The following is a 12948-nucleotide window of genomic DNA, read 5'->3' as shown; positions in this document are numbered from 1 at the left end:
CAGCGGTGGGAATGAAGGACCTGCAGTAGTGCTCCTCCCTGCACTGAGGGTGTCTCAGTCGGCCACTGAAGGTGCTGCTCAGCTCCTCTATAGTCCAGTTCAGTGGGTGAGAGCTGTCCGTGATGGCTGTGAGCTTGGCCAACAGCCTCCTTTCTCCACAGAGTCCATTGGGCAGCCCAGGACAGTTCTGTGCTGCCCAGGGCCCAGCAGACAACAGCATAGAGGATAGCAGAGGCTACAACAGAGTCATAAAAAGTTCTGAACAGGGGTCTGCACACTCCAAAGAACCTCAGTCTCTTCAGGAGGTGGAAGCGACTCTGGCCCCTCTTGTACAGGGCGTCAGTGTTGTGGGACCAGTCCAGTTTATCGTTGAGGTGAACACCCAGGCACTTGAAACTATCCATTGTCGCAATGTCCTCCCCCTGGATGTTCACTGGTGAATGTGGTAGTGTCCTTCTTCTGAACTCAACTACCATCTCCTTTGTCTTACTGGTGTTCAAGCACAGGTGGTTGCACTCACACCAGTCCATAATGACTGACCTGTACTCCAGCCGGTTCCCCTTTGACACACAGCCCATGATGGCAGAGTCATCAGAGAACTTCTGAAGATGGCAGCTGACCGTGTTGTAGGTGAAGTCCGAAGTGTAGATGGTGAAGAGGAAAGGTGAAAGGACGGTGCCCTGGGGTGCTCTGTACTGCAGACTACCACCTCTGACTCACAGCTGCGCATTTGCACGTACTGTGGATGGTCAGTGAGATTGTCGATGGTCCAGGCAGCCAGATATCTATCCACTCTTCTCTGTCCTCCAGCTTCTCCCTCAGCAATGCCGGTCTGTTGGTGTTGAAAGCACTGGAGAAGTCAAAAAACATAACTCTCACAGGGTATCCGGCGGTCTTCAGGTGGGTGAGCGCCCGTTGCAGCTGGCAGATGACGGCGTCCTTTATCCCGGTGTTGGGCCTGTAGGCAAACTGCGGTGGGTCCAGGGTGGAATTGACCACGGAGCAGAGGTGGCTGAGGAGGAGCCTCTCCATGGCCTTCATGAGGTGGGATGTGGCATGTCTGTAGTGGGCTGGTTCCTTGGCGTGAGTTATTTTAGGAAATGTGTGAAGAGGGGGGGAGCAGGAAGGGGGACAGAGGGGGTGGGGGGAGAATCAAATTTGTTGAAGTAACAGTTTAATTCATCCTCCAAGCGCTAGTCTCCATCAGCTGTCCCTCTGGCACTCCAAATCCAGAGATGTTCTTCAGTCTTCTCCACACGTCCCGCGTGCTGTTCTGGCCCAGCTTCTCCTCCAGCTTCTTCCCACAGTCCTTCTTGGCCTGCCTGATCCTCCATTGGAGCTTGCGCTGGACTCTCTTCTGCTCCTCTTTGTCCTCTGAGTTAAAAGCCCTTACCCTTCAGGAGGACTTTAAGCTCAGGGGTGACCCAGGGGTGGTTGTTGGAAAAGCACTGTACCCTCCAAGTTGGCACAGTGCTGTCCACACAGAAGCTTATGTAGTTCGTGATGCAGTGTGTGGCCGTCAATGTCATCTCCGTAAGAGCTGCAGAGCATGCTCCAGTCTGTGGTCTGGAAACAGTCCCTCAGTCTGCCATTAGCCTCCTCCGTCCACACTTTCACAGTCCTCTTCTGCCCAGCTTCCTTTCGCACCCTGGGTGTGTATTGGGGGAGCAGATGGTGAGAAAGTCTCTGATCCAGTGGCACAGTGACGCAGGCAGACCCACTGCGTGTAGCTTCAGCGCCAGCTTGTCTGGGATGACAGTGTTGAAAGCTGAGCTAAAGTCTACAAATAGCATCCTGACGTAAGTGTTGGGCTGCTGCAGGTGGGTCAAGGCTGTGTGCAGGGTGATGGAGACAGCATCCTCTGTGGACCGATTCCCTCTGTAGGCAAACTGAAGGCTGTCTAGGTCCGAGGGGATGAAGCCTCTGATGTACCTGAGAATAATCCGCTCAGAGCACTTCATGATTACCGAGGTCAGAGCAACAGGCCGGTAATCATTCAGGCAGGTGATGGATGTGTTCTTAGTTACGGAATGATGGTGGAGGACTTGAGGCACTCAGGAACCATAGACAGCTGCAGGGACAGATTGAAAATGTCCAGGAACACTCCTGCTAGCTGGTCAGCGCATGTCCTCAAAGTCTTGCCTGACACCTTATCCGGTCCTGTAGCTCTGCGGGTGTTGATCCTCCTCAGGGTGGATGTCACCTGGTGCTGCTGCAGGATGAGGCGCTGGTGCTGCTCCTCCAGCCGGGGTAGGTGTGTAGCTTCTCTGCTGTCTGATGTGTTGAAGCGGACAAAGAAGCTGTTTAAAGTGTCAGGCAGGGTGGGATTGTGGCTGGCGAGTGTTTGGCTTGTAGTCTGTCATGTTTCTGATGCCTCTCCATATGTTCTGTGGGTTGTTGTTCTTGAAGTGATCTTCAATTTTGTTTTTGTACTGGAGCTTGGCCTGCTTGATTAATTTCTTCAGCTCTGTTTGAGCCCTGCTATAAGCCAGCCTGTCACCAGCTCTGTAGGCAGTATCCCGGGCTTTTAGCAGGGACCGTACTGTGCTGTCCAGCCATGGTTTCTGGTTTGGAAACACTGTGATGGTCTTAACAGGGAGGACAGCATCAGTGCAGAACTCAACATAGGACAATACAGAGGATGTATATTCCTCTAGGTCTGCCTCTTCTCTGAACACAATCCAGTCTGTCAGCTCGAAGCAGTCCTGAAGTGCAGAGGAGGCCTCCTCAGTCCATATCTGTACTGTCCTGGTGGTCGGCTTTGTTCTGCAGGCCAGAGGCTTATAGGCAGGAATGAGTTTCACTGAGATGTGGTCTGACATGCCCAGGTGTGGAGCTGCTACAGCCTTGTAAGCAGCAGCGATGTTGCAGTAAACCTGATCCAAAATGTTACTGTCTCTGATAGGAGACTTTATGTATATTTATGTAGTCCCCCGCCACAATCACAGCTGCCTCCGGGTTGTCGTTCATCTGATCATCTGATCAGGCAGTACAGCTCCTCTAATGTGGGATGTAGGCGGCATCAATAACAAGGGACGAGAGTTCTCTAGCCAGCTTGAACGGTCTGCATTTCACCACCAGGTATTCCGAATCAAGAGAGCAGAACATGCTGACGGTGCGTGTGGCTGGACACCAGGCATTGTGTACACACAGCGCCAAACCTCCCCCTCTGCTCTTACCTGAAGCTGCAGTCCTGTCCACCTGAAACAGAGAGTGCCCCGCGACCTCCACCGCTGCGTCCGGGATGTTGTCGTCCAGCAAGGTCTCTGTGACAATGGTAACACAGCTGTCCATCCGGCGAGAGACTATCCTTAAACAGACCTCATCGATTTTGTTGGCGAGAGACCTGGCGTTAGTGAGGAAGGGACTGGGGAGAGCCGGTCTGTGAGGGTTAGCATGTAGCCTAACATGCAAGCCTGCTCACTTGCCCCACTTTTGTTTACGGTGCCTCCTCTGTCTCCTTGGCAGCAGCGGGGGGATGGTGGTGGGCTCTGGGGTCCGTAGCAGCTCCGGTAGAATAAAGTCCAGTTTAGGGGGTGTGTGGAGTCCGAAAGTTCAACAGGTCGGACCTGCTGTACTGTGTTAGAGCTTCCAGAAGAGTGGTGAACGTGAAAAGGAGTAAAAACAAACAAACAAAAACGGAAACACGGGAGCTACGAGCTGCTGCGTCTGCACGCACCGCCATCTCGGTTAATGCGACGTGTCTGCTAAACTAAAACTCTGACTTTAGAGGACAGGCCCTGTCTAGCCCTAGTATTATTTTAGTTGCATTTAGGGATGTAGAGCGGTCGTCCGCTAATCAGAATGTTGGTGGTTCAATGGTTCGGGCACTCTGCATGTCGATGGGTCCTTGGGCAAAAGGCTGAACCCCAAGTTGCTCCCAACAGCTGTGCCGTTGGCACCTTTTGTGGTAGCCTCTGCCACTAGTTTATGAATGTGTGTGAATGAGAGAATGTTTGATTATGTTGTAGGGTACTTACAGTGGTTGGTAGGACTTGAGAAGGACCATATTAATGTAGTCAGTTTAGTAAATAGGCTAAAGGTAAGTTCCCTGACCGGGAATCGAACCCGGGCCGCGGCGGTGAGAGCGCCGAATCCTAGCCACTAGACCACCAGGGACCTGCCTATGTGCTTTTGAGCATGGATTTTTCTAATGTGTGAAGTGCATGAATAGGTCACATGTGCAGGGCTTATGCCGCCTAATGAGGTTCATTTGTACATCGCTTACGTTGAGGCATTAATGACTCTGAATGATCTACCTGAATGTCCACCCTGTATGTTCCTCGATATGTGAATTGAACTGAGAGCGGTAAGTGCTTTAACGTGTCTGCTAAACTAAAACTCTGACTTTTTAGTCTCTGACTCTGTCTAGCCCTAATATTATTTTAGTTGCATTTGGGGACGTAGAGCGGTCGTCCGCTAATCCGAATGTTGGTAGTTCAATGGTAGTTCAATGGTTGCAATGGCTGCACTCTGCATGGACCACCAGGGACCTGCCTATATGCTTTTGAGCATGGATTTTTCGAATGTGTGACGTGCATCAATAGGTCACATGTGCAGGGCTTATGCCGCCTAATGAGGTTCATTTGCGCACCGCTTACGTTGAGGCATTAATGACTCTGAATGATCTACCCGAATGTCCACCCTGTATGTTCCTCGATATGTGAATTGAACCGAGAGCGGTAAGTGCTTTACCGTGTCTGCTAAACTAAAACTCTGACTTTTTAGTCTCTGACTCTGTCTAGCCCTAATATTATTTTAGTTGCATTTGGGGACGTAGAGCGTTCGTCCGCTAATCCGAATGTTGGTGGTTCAATGGTTCCTGCACTCTGCATGTCGATGGGTCCTTGGGCAAAAGACTGAACCCCAGGTCGCTCCCAACAGCTGGGCCTTCAGTACATGCGAATGGTTGTCACACTCAGTGAGCCATTGGCACCTTTTGTGGTAGCCTCTGCCACCAGTATATGAATGTGTGTTAATGGGAGAATGTTGGGTTGCATTGTAAAGCACTTAGAGTTGTTGGTAGGACTTGAGAAGCACCATATTAATGTAGTCAGTTTAGTAAATAGGCTAAAGGTAAGTTCCCTGACCGGGAATCGAACCCGGGCCGCGGCGGTGAGAGCGCCGAATCCTAGCCACTAGACCACCAGGGACCTGCCTATATGCTTTTTAGCATGGATTTTTCGAATGTGTGAAGTGCATGAATAGGTCACATGTGCAGGGCTTATGCCGCCTAATGAGGTTCATTTGTACATCGCTTACGTTGAGGCATTAATGACTCTGAATGATCTACCTGAATGTCCACCCTGTATGTTCCTCGATATGTGAATTGAACTGAGAGCGGTAAGTGCTTTAACGTGTCTGCTAAACTAAAACTCTGACTTTTTAGTCTCTGACTCTGTCTAGCCCTAATATTATTTTAGTTGCATTTGGGGACGTAGAGCGGTCATCCGCTAATCCGAATGTTGGTAGTTCAATGGTTCCTGCACTCTGCATGGACCACCAGGGACCTGCCTATGTGCTTTTGAGCATGGATTTTTCGAATGTGTGACGTGCATCAATAGGTCACATGTGCAGGGTTTATGCCGCCTAATGAGGTTCATTTGTACATCACTTACGTTGAGGCATTAATGACTCTGAATGATCTACCTGAATGTCCACCCTGTATGTTCCTCGATATGTGAATTGAACTGAGAGCGGTAAGTGCTTAAACGTGTCTGCTAAACTAAAACTCTGACTTTTTAGTCTCTGACTCTGTCTAGCCCTAATATTATTTTAGTTGCATTTGGGGACGTAGAGCGGTCGTCCGCTAATCCGAATGTTGGTGGTTCAATGGTTCCTGCACTCTGCATGTCGATGGGTCCTTGGGCAAAAGACTGAACCCCAGGTCGCTCCCAACAGCTGGGCCTTCAGTACATGCGAATGGTTGTCACACTCAGTGAGCCGTTGGCACCTTTTGTGGTAGCCTCTGCCACCAGTATATGATTGTGTGTTAATGGGAGAATGTTGGGTTGCATTGTAAAGCACTTAGAGTGGTTGGTAGGACTTGAGAAGCACCATATTAATGTAGTCAGTTTAGTAAATAGGCTAAAGGTAAGTTCCCTGACCGGGAATCGAACCCGGGCCGCGGCGGTGAGAGCGCCGAATCCTAGCCACTAGACCACCAGGGACCTGCCTATATGCTTTTTAGCATGGATTTTTCGAATGTGTGAAGTGCATGAATAGGTCACATGTGCAGGGCTTATGCCGCCTAATGAGGTTCATTTGTACATCGCTTACGTTGAGGCATTAATGACTCTGAATGATCTACCTGAATGTCCACCCTGTATGTTCCTCGATATGTGAATTGAACTGAGAGCGGTAAGTGCTTTAACGTGTCTGCTAAACTAAAACTCTGACTTTTTAGTCTCTGACTCTGTCTAGCCCTAATATTATTTTAGTTGCATTTGGGGACGTAGAGCGGTCGTCCGCTAATCCGAATGTTGGTAGTTCAATGGTTCCTGCACTCTGCATGGACCACCAGGGACCTGCCTATGTGCTTTTGAGCATGGATTTTTCGAATGTGTGACGTGCATCAATAGGTCACATGTGCAGGGTTTATGCCGCCTAATGAGGTTCATTTGCGCACCGCTTACGTTGAGGCATTAATGACTCTGAATGATCTACCTGAATGTCCACCCTGTATGTTCCTTGATATGTGAATTGAACCGAGAGCGGTAAGTGCTTAAATGTGTTTGCTAAACTAAAACTCTGACTTTTTAGTCTCTGACTCTGTCTAGCCCTAATATTATTTTAGTTGCATTTGGGGACATAAAGCGGTCGTCCGCTAATCCGAATGTTGGTGGTTCAATGGTTCCTGCACTCTGCATGTCGATGGGTCCTTGGGCAAAAGACTGAACCCCAGGTCGCTCCCAACAGCTGGGCCTTCAGTACATGCGAATGGTTGTCGCACTCAGTGAACCGTTGGCACCTTTTGTGGTAGCCTCTGCCACCAGTATATGAATGTGTGTTAATGGGAGAATGTTGGGTTGCATTGTAAAGCACTACCCGGGGACCGACAGACTGGCTCCCCTCCTCCAATCGCCTCTCCCCGTTTCCATCTTTCGCGGGCCAATCGCGCCTCGCCATTTCCATCTTTCGCCGGACGGCCAATCGCGGCTCGCCATTTCCATCTTTTCCCCCGGCCAATCGCGGGCCCTCATTTCCATCTTTCGGCCGGCGGCCAATCGCGGCGCCTCATTTCCATCTTTTCCCCCGGCCAATCCCGGCTCGCCATTTCCATCTTTCGGCCGACGGCCAATCGCGGCGCCTCATTTCCATCTTTTCCCCCGGCCAATCGCGGCTCGCCATTTCCATCTTTCCCCGAGGCCAATCCCTGCCGGCTTCCGGCCAGTACGAAAATAAACCCGGGAACGGGAGCCGGCCGCGGTATTTACGGCTGAAGCCGCTTCAAGTGTCCCGGTCCGCTTCTGCCGCTCTCAGGTTTCATCCGCCGACATAATGAGGTGAGCTGCTGCTGCTGGCGAACTTATTTTACGCTTATTTGGTTTTGACGACGAGCTAGCTAGCTTCTTTACGCTGTTACGCTATATGACGAGCGCTATATCGGCATTAATGCCGTTGCATAACGTTACTGTCTTGGTGCACGTCGGTGCAGAGAGAGTCGCTGTTAATTACTGTCCCTGTCTGTGTAGATTCAGATAAAATCACATAGAGCGACGCATAATTATAACCCTCATATTAGCGTGCGATTTCAGTCAAGTTAAATTTAGACTTTATGCTGGTTTTCCTCAAAGAACAATACATAAACTTAACGTTTTATTAGCCTCAATGTTCTTACAGTAACGTTATAATGTTAGAGCATGTTCTCTTGCAGTTCTTCTTAATATCATTATTGTGCTTATGATGATGATGATGATTATTATTATCATCCTGGAAATAGTGACACAATGAATGTCTTTTAAATGACCAAACACACTAAATTAACCTACAGTTATTGATCACATGGTTACCATCTGAAGGCAACAGCCTGAATCTCCAGCTGTGGCTCCGGAGGGCCTCCATAGATGAACCAGGACTGTTAGGCTGCATCCCTGGTAGTGAAGCCCCCCTCACTGCTTTCAGCCACTCAGGGGACCCTTTTCACTGTGTCAACATCGACAGCGTCAGGGTGCTCGGGAGGAAGCGGGGCCTCTTTTCAGCCGCCTGCTGTTTACTCTGGTCAGTTATCATGATGAGGTTATTTTTCTTATCCAGAAATACAATAATCTGATGCTGTGAGAAGTTACACTCTGACAGATGTGTTATTTGTCTGTCTGTGATATTGTGTGTTTTTGATTTTGCTGTACTCTTATATTTATCAGGGTGTAGATGAGCGCAGTGTCCCAGGGATGGACCGAGTGGACAGCCTGGCAGAGTATTTGCTGGGGCTGAGGACTCAAACTGGACAAACACTGAGCAACCAGCAGGCCACCACCATCAAAGCCCTGTGGCAGAACCTTCTGCGTATGCCACCAGCAGCGAGTGGCATACACTGCATGGCACTGCGTGTGTCTGACAACAGGACACTTCAGGTGTTGTAAAAAAGAAACCTGAATTTAAACCAGGTGTGGAGAGCATGACATGTTGTGTCTGAGCATCAACAGGATCCCCTGCCAAGTGGCCAGACTGTTGTCGTCTCGTAGAGTCCAACTTTGTCAGACTCTGTAACATTAAGAGCCCTAGAAAACAGGCAGTTAACCTCTGACAAGATGGACTCAGATTCTCAGAGACTACAGCAAGATCAGGCAGCTGGTCCTGGGTAATGGTACGGTCATGCACAACACTACTCTGCAGTTGTTTGATGTGAATCAGACGGTGGCACAACAAGCGACTGACGAGGCAAAAATGTAGTATTCTGCTGCGAGGAGTCAACCTGCCCGCTGCCTCTATTCCTGCTGCTCCTGTCCCTCTCCCACCTGTACAGCCATGCCCCATAGCCTGCTTCTTCTATCAGCCCATTGCTGTAATAATTTAATTATCATCCCATGTAACAGGTCTGGTATTTCAGGAAAGTCAGCATTACAGAAATAACATACTGTATATACTGACAAATATTGTGTGTTCCTGGCAAAGTCTGTCGATATTGTGTTTTAGTATATGCAGTATATATATTGTAGAGCAGTGTTTTCTAGCTTTAATTATTATACTTTGTATTCAGTTTATTTATACATTTTCTTTCATTAATTTCTTTGTGTGTGTGTGTGTGTGTTATGGTTACAATTGTGTGCATGAGAGAGAATTAAGGTGTATATTTTCTAATAAAATGTATATTTCTACAGCAGGACTAATAAATCATTTCTACTAAACATATCTGTAAAAACAGGAGTCAGGTAAAGTTTAGCTTTTTGCAAACTCAAGCAGACAATGAAATAACAAGAAAGGAACCAAAAAGTAGTTCCACATTGTACAGTCAGCTAGACAAGGCAGCTGCATTGTTGCAGTGCTTTATTCCATTAGTTGTTAATTAGATTGTATCCTTAAATTGCATCTATTTCTAAAGAAAACGCACAAAGTTACATGTGTGTATGTGTGGTTCTCAAATGTTGCTATTCAAAATAACCCATGTTCCTATTTGCGTTTCATTTTTAAGTGATTTTTGAACGATTCATAACACTTTGTAAGAGTTTGGGTTTGTGGAGATATGGTCCATGTTGGGATTGAACCGGCGACCTTTGGAACCAGAGTCCCCCTACTGTACGCCAGCAAAAATTCACGTTTGGACGTATTTCTCAAACTATCACCATAAAAACTCACTCCTATAACTTCCGGCGGGCAACAGAGTCGATAATCACTGTCATTTCACTTCATTTCCTCCTTTTTTCTCTCTTTTTCTTCCTTTTCCTCCTTCCCCCCTCCTTCCCCCTTCTTCCCCCGGCCATACAGACTATTGTTCCCCAGCTTTGGCGCTTAGAGTGGTTGGTAGGACTTGAGAAGCACCACATTCATGTAGTCAGTTTAGGAAATAGGCTAAAGATAAGTTCCCTGACCGGGAATCGAACCCGGGCCGCGGCGGTGAGAGCGCCGAATCCTAGCCACTAGACCACCAGGGACCTGCCTATGTGCTTTTGAGCATGGATTTTTCGAATGTGTGAAGTGCATGAATAGGTCACATGTGCAGGGTTTATGCCGCCTAATGAGGTTCATTTGTACATCGCTTACGTTGAGGCATTAATGACTCTGAATGATCTACCTGAATGTCCACCCTGTATGTTCCTCGATATGTGAATTGAACTGAGAGCGGTAAGTGCTTTAACGTGTCTGCTAAACTAAAACTCTGACTTTTTAGTCTCTGACTCTGTCTAGCCCTAATATTATTTTAGTTGCATTTGGGGACGTAGAGCGTTCGTCCGCTAATCCGAATGTTGGTGGTTCAATGGTTCCTGCACTCTGCATGTCGATGGGTCCTTGGGCAAAAGACTGAACCCCAGGTCGCTCCCAACAGCTGGGCCTTCAGTACATGCGAACGGTTGTCACACTCAGTGAGCCGTTGGCACCTTTTGTGGTAGCCTCTGCCACCAGTATATGAATGTGTGTTAATGGGAGAATGTTGGGTTGCATTGTAAAGCACTTAGAGTGGTTGGTAGGACTTGAGAAGCACCACATTCATGTAGTCAGTTTAGTAAATAGGCTAAAGGTAAGTTCTCTGACCGGGAATCGAACCCGGGCCGCGGCGGTGAGAGCGCCGAATCCTAGCCACTAGACCACCAGGGACCTGCCTATGTGCTTTTGAGCATGGATTTTTCGAATGTGTGAAGTGCATCAATAGGTTACATGTGCAGGGTTTGTGCCGCCTAATGAGGTTCATTTGCGCACCACTTACGTTGAGGCATTAATGACTCTGAATGATCTACCTGAATGTCCACCCTGTATGTTCCTTGATATGTGAATTGAACTGAGAGCGGTAAGTGCTTAAACGTGTCTGCTAAACTAAAACTCTGACTTTTTAGTCTCTGACTCTGTCTAGCCCTAATATTATTTTAGTTGCATTTGGGGACATAAAGCGGTCGTCCGCTAATCCGAATGTTGGTGGTTCAATGGTTCCTGCACTCTGCATGTCGATGGGTCCTTGGGCAAAAGACTGAACCCCAGGTAGCTCCCAACAGCTGTGCCTTCAGTACATGCGAACGGTTGTCACACTCAGTGAGCCGCTGGCACCTTTTGTGGTAGCCTCTGCCACCAGTATATGAATGTGTGTTAATGGGAGAATGTTGGGTTGCATTGTAAAGCACTTAGAGTGGTTGGTAGGACTTGAGAAGCACCACATTCATGTAGTCAGTTTAGTAAATAGGCTAAAGGTAAGTTCCCTGACCGGGAATCGAACCCGGGCCGCGGCGGTGAGAGCGCCGAATCCTAGCCACTAGACCACCAGGGACCTGCCTATGTGCTTTTGAGCATGGATTTTTCGAATGTGTGAAGTGCATCAATAGGTCACATGTGCAGGGTTTGTGCCGCCTAATGAGGTTCATTTGCGCACCACTTACGTTGAGGCATTAATGACTCTGAATGATCTACCTGAATGTCCACCCTGTATGTTCCTTGATATGTGAATTGAACTGAGAGCGGTAAGTGCTTAAGATTCAAGATTCAAGATTCAAGAGTCTTTATTGTCATTGCACATGTCAATGAAATTTTCATTGCAACCCCCATGTTAGATGGTAAGAAAGATAAGACTAGAAAGAGTGAATAAAATTAAGATAACTACAATAAAATAAAATAAACCAACATGCAATAAAAAAAATATTCGTGAAGCAATTAAAAATATAACAGAATGAAAATATACTTAGGCAATAAAATATACTAAACAATAAACAATAAAATATGGAAGTGAAATGTGCAAACAGAATAAAATATACAAGCAGAATAAAATATAAAATATACACAGTGAAATGTTCCGACAGAATAAAATATGCCAATGAAACTGAAATGTGCTGATATACTAAAATGTATATAATTATAGTATATGTGTGTACATAAAAGTCAAGTACACAGAAGGTGCAGGTGGAGGTAGAGGTGTAGGTGTAGGTGTCTGCTAAACTAAAACTCTGACTTTTTAGTCTCTGACTCTGTCTAGCCCTAATATTATTTTAGTTGCATTTAGGGACATAAAGCGGTCGTCCGCTAATCCGAATGTTGGTGGTTCCTGCACTCTGCATGTCAATGGGTCCTCGGAATTGAATTGACAGCGGTAAGTGCTTCATGTCTGCAAATAGATATATAACATGGCATGATTTTAGAGGGCAGGCCGCCATCCAGTTTTGACATTATTTTATTTTGGTTTAGTTGAGTGAATGAATTAAAGATCAACAGACATCTGGAGTCTTGATCTTACTTTGAAATGTTAGACAGACCTAACTAAGTTAAATCTTAGAACCCAGCATATACATTAGCTTATATCGCATATATATTTGATCTTTCAAATGGTGCAGCTAAGTTGTCCAATTTTGCATAGTATCTGAAGTCGCTGTAATTGTGTTCGTGAAAAGAGTTGAAAACATGTTGCTCCTTCTCAAAGCAGTCCTGAACAGCAAGGAAGGGCCTGCCAGGAATGTGAGGGTGGAGTTTCTGCTCCATTCTTGCCTTTTGTAGGCTCCTGAAACAGTGGGCCAGTGGCGCAATGGATAACGCGTCTGACTACGGATCAGAAGATTCTAGGTTCGACTCCTGGCTGGCTCGATTTTCTCTCTCTCCTCATTGATTTAGAGCTGTGCTACAGTCAGCTGTGACAGCTTGACCGCATATGTAAAATTTTCTCTTTTCCTCATTGATGTTGCTCAGAATGTCCACCAAATGTAGCTATTCTTAAGCACTTATTCTGATTGTTAAACATGTTCTCTCTGCTATTAATTAGTAATGTCACTATTAGTGGACACATTGAAGTGTTTAATTTTTGAGAACATTTCTGAAGGT

General features: G+C 47.1%; 1 protein-coding gene and 7 non-coding genes across 8 annotated transcripts in view; 2 read left to right on the top strand and 6 right to left on the bottom strand.

Annotated features, from left to right (window-relative positions):
• eogt (EGF domain-specific O-linked N-acetylglucosamine (GlcNAc) transferase) overlaps positions 1-12948 on the top strand; it is a 32359-nt gene that overhangs the window by 4984 nt on the left and 14427 nt on the right. The gene's annotated exons all lie outside the window — the stretch shown is intronic.
• Positions 4048-4119, bottom strand: trnae-cuc. The gene has a single exon. It is a non-coding gene; the product is annotated as a tRNA-Glu (tRNA).
• On the bottom strand, positions 5082-5153 carry trnae-cuc. The gene has a single exon. It is a non-coding gene; the product is annotated as a tRNA-Glu (tRNA).
• trnae-cuc lies at positions 6099-6170 on the bottom strand. Its single transcript has one exon. It is a non-coding gene; the product is annotated as a tRNA-Glu (tRNA).
• trnae-cuc lies at positions 10020-10091 on the bottom strand. The gene has a single exon. It is a non-coding gene; the product is annotated as a tRNA-Glu (tRNA).
• On the bottom strand, positions 10681-10752 carry trnae-cuc. The gene has a single exon. It is a non-coding gene; the product is annotated as a tRNA-Glu (tRNA).
• trnae-cuc lies at positions 11342-11413 on the bottom strand. Its single transcript has one exon. It is a non-coding gene; the product is annotated as a tRNA-Glu (tRNA).
• On the top strand, positions 12642-12714 carry trnar-acg. The gene has a single exon. It is a non-coding gene; the product is annotated as a tRNA-Arg (tRNA).

Source organism: Chelmon rostratus, chromosome 2 (assembly GCF_017976325.1).
Source record: "Chelmon rostratus isolate fCheRos1 chromosome 2, fCheRos1.pri, whole genome shotgun sequence".
NCBI lineage: Eukaryota > Metazoa > Chordata > Actinopteri > Chaetodontiformes > Chaetodontidae > Chelmon > Chelmon rostratus.
Note: the sequence above shows the minus strand (reverse complement) of the source record. Positions and strands in the feature narration are given on the sequence as shown.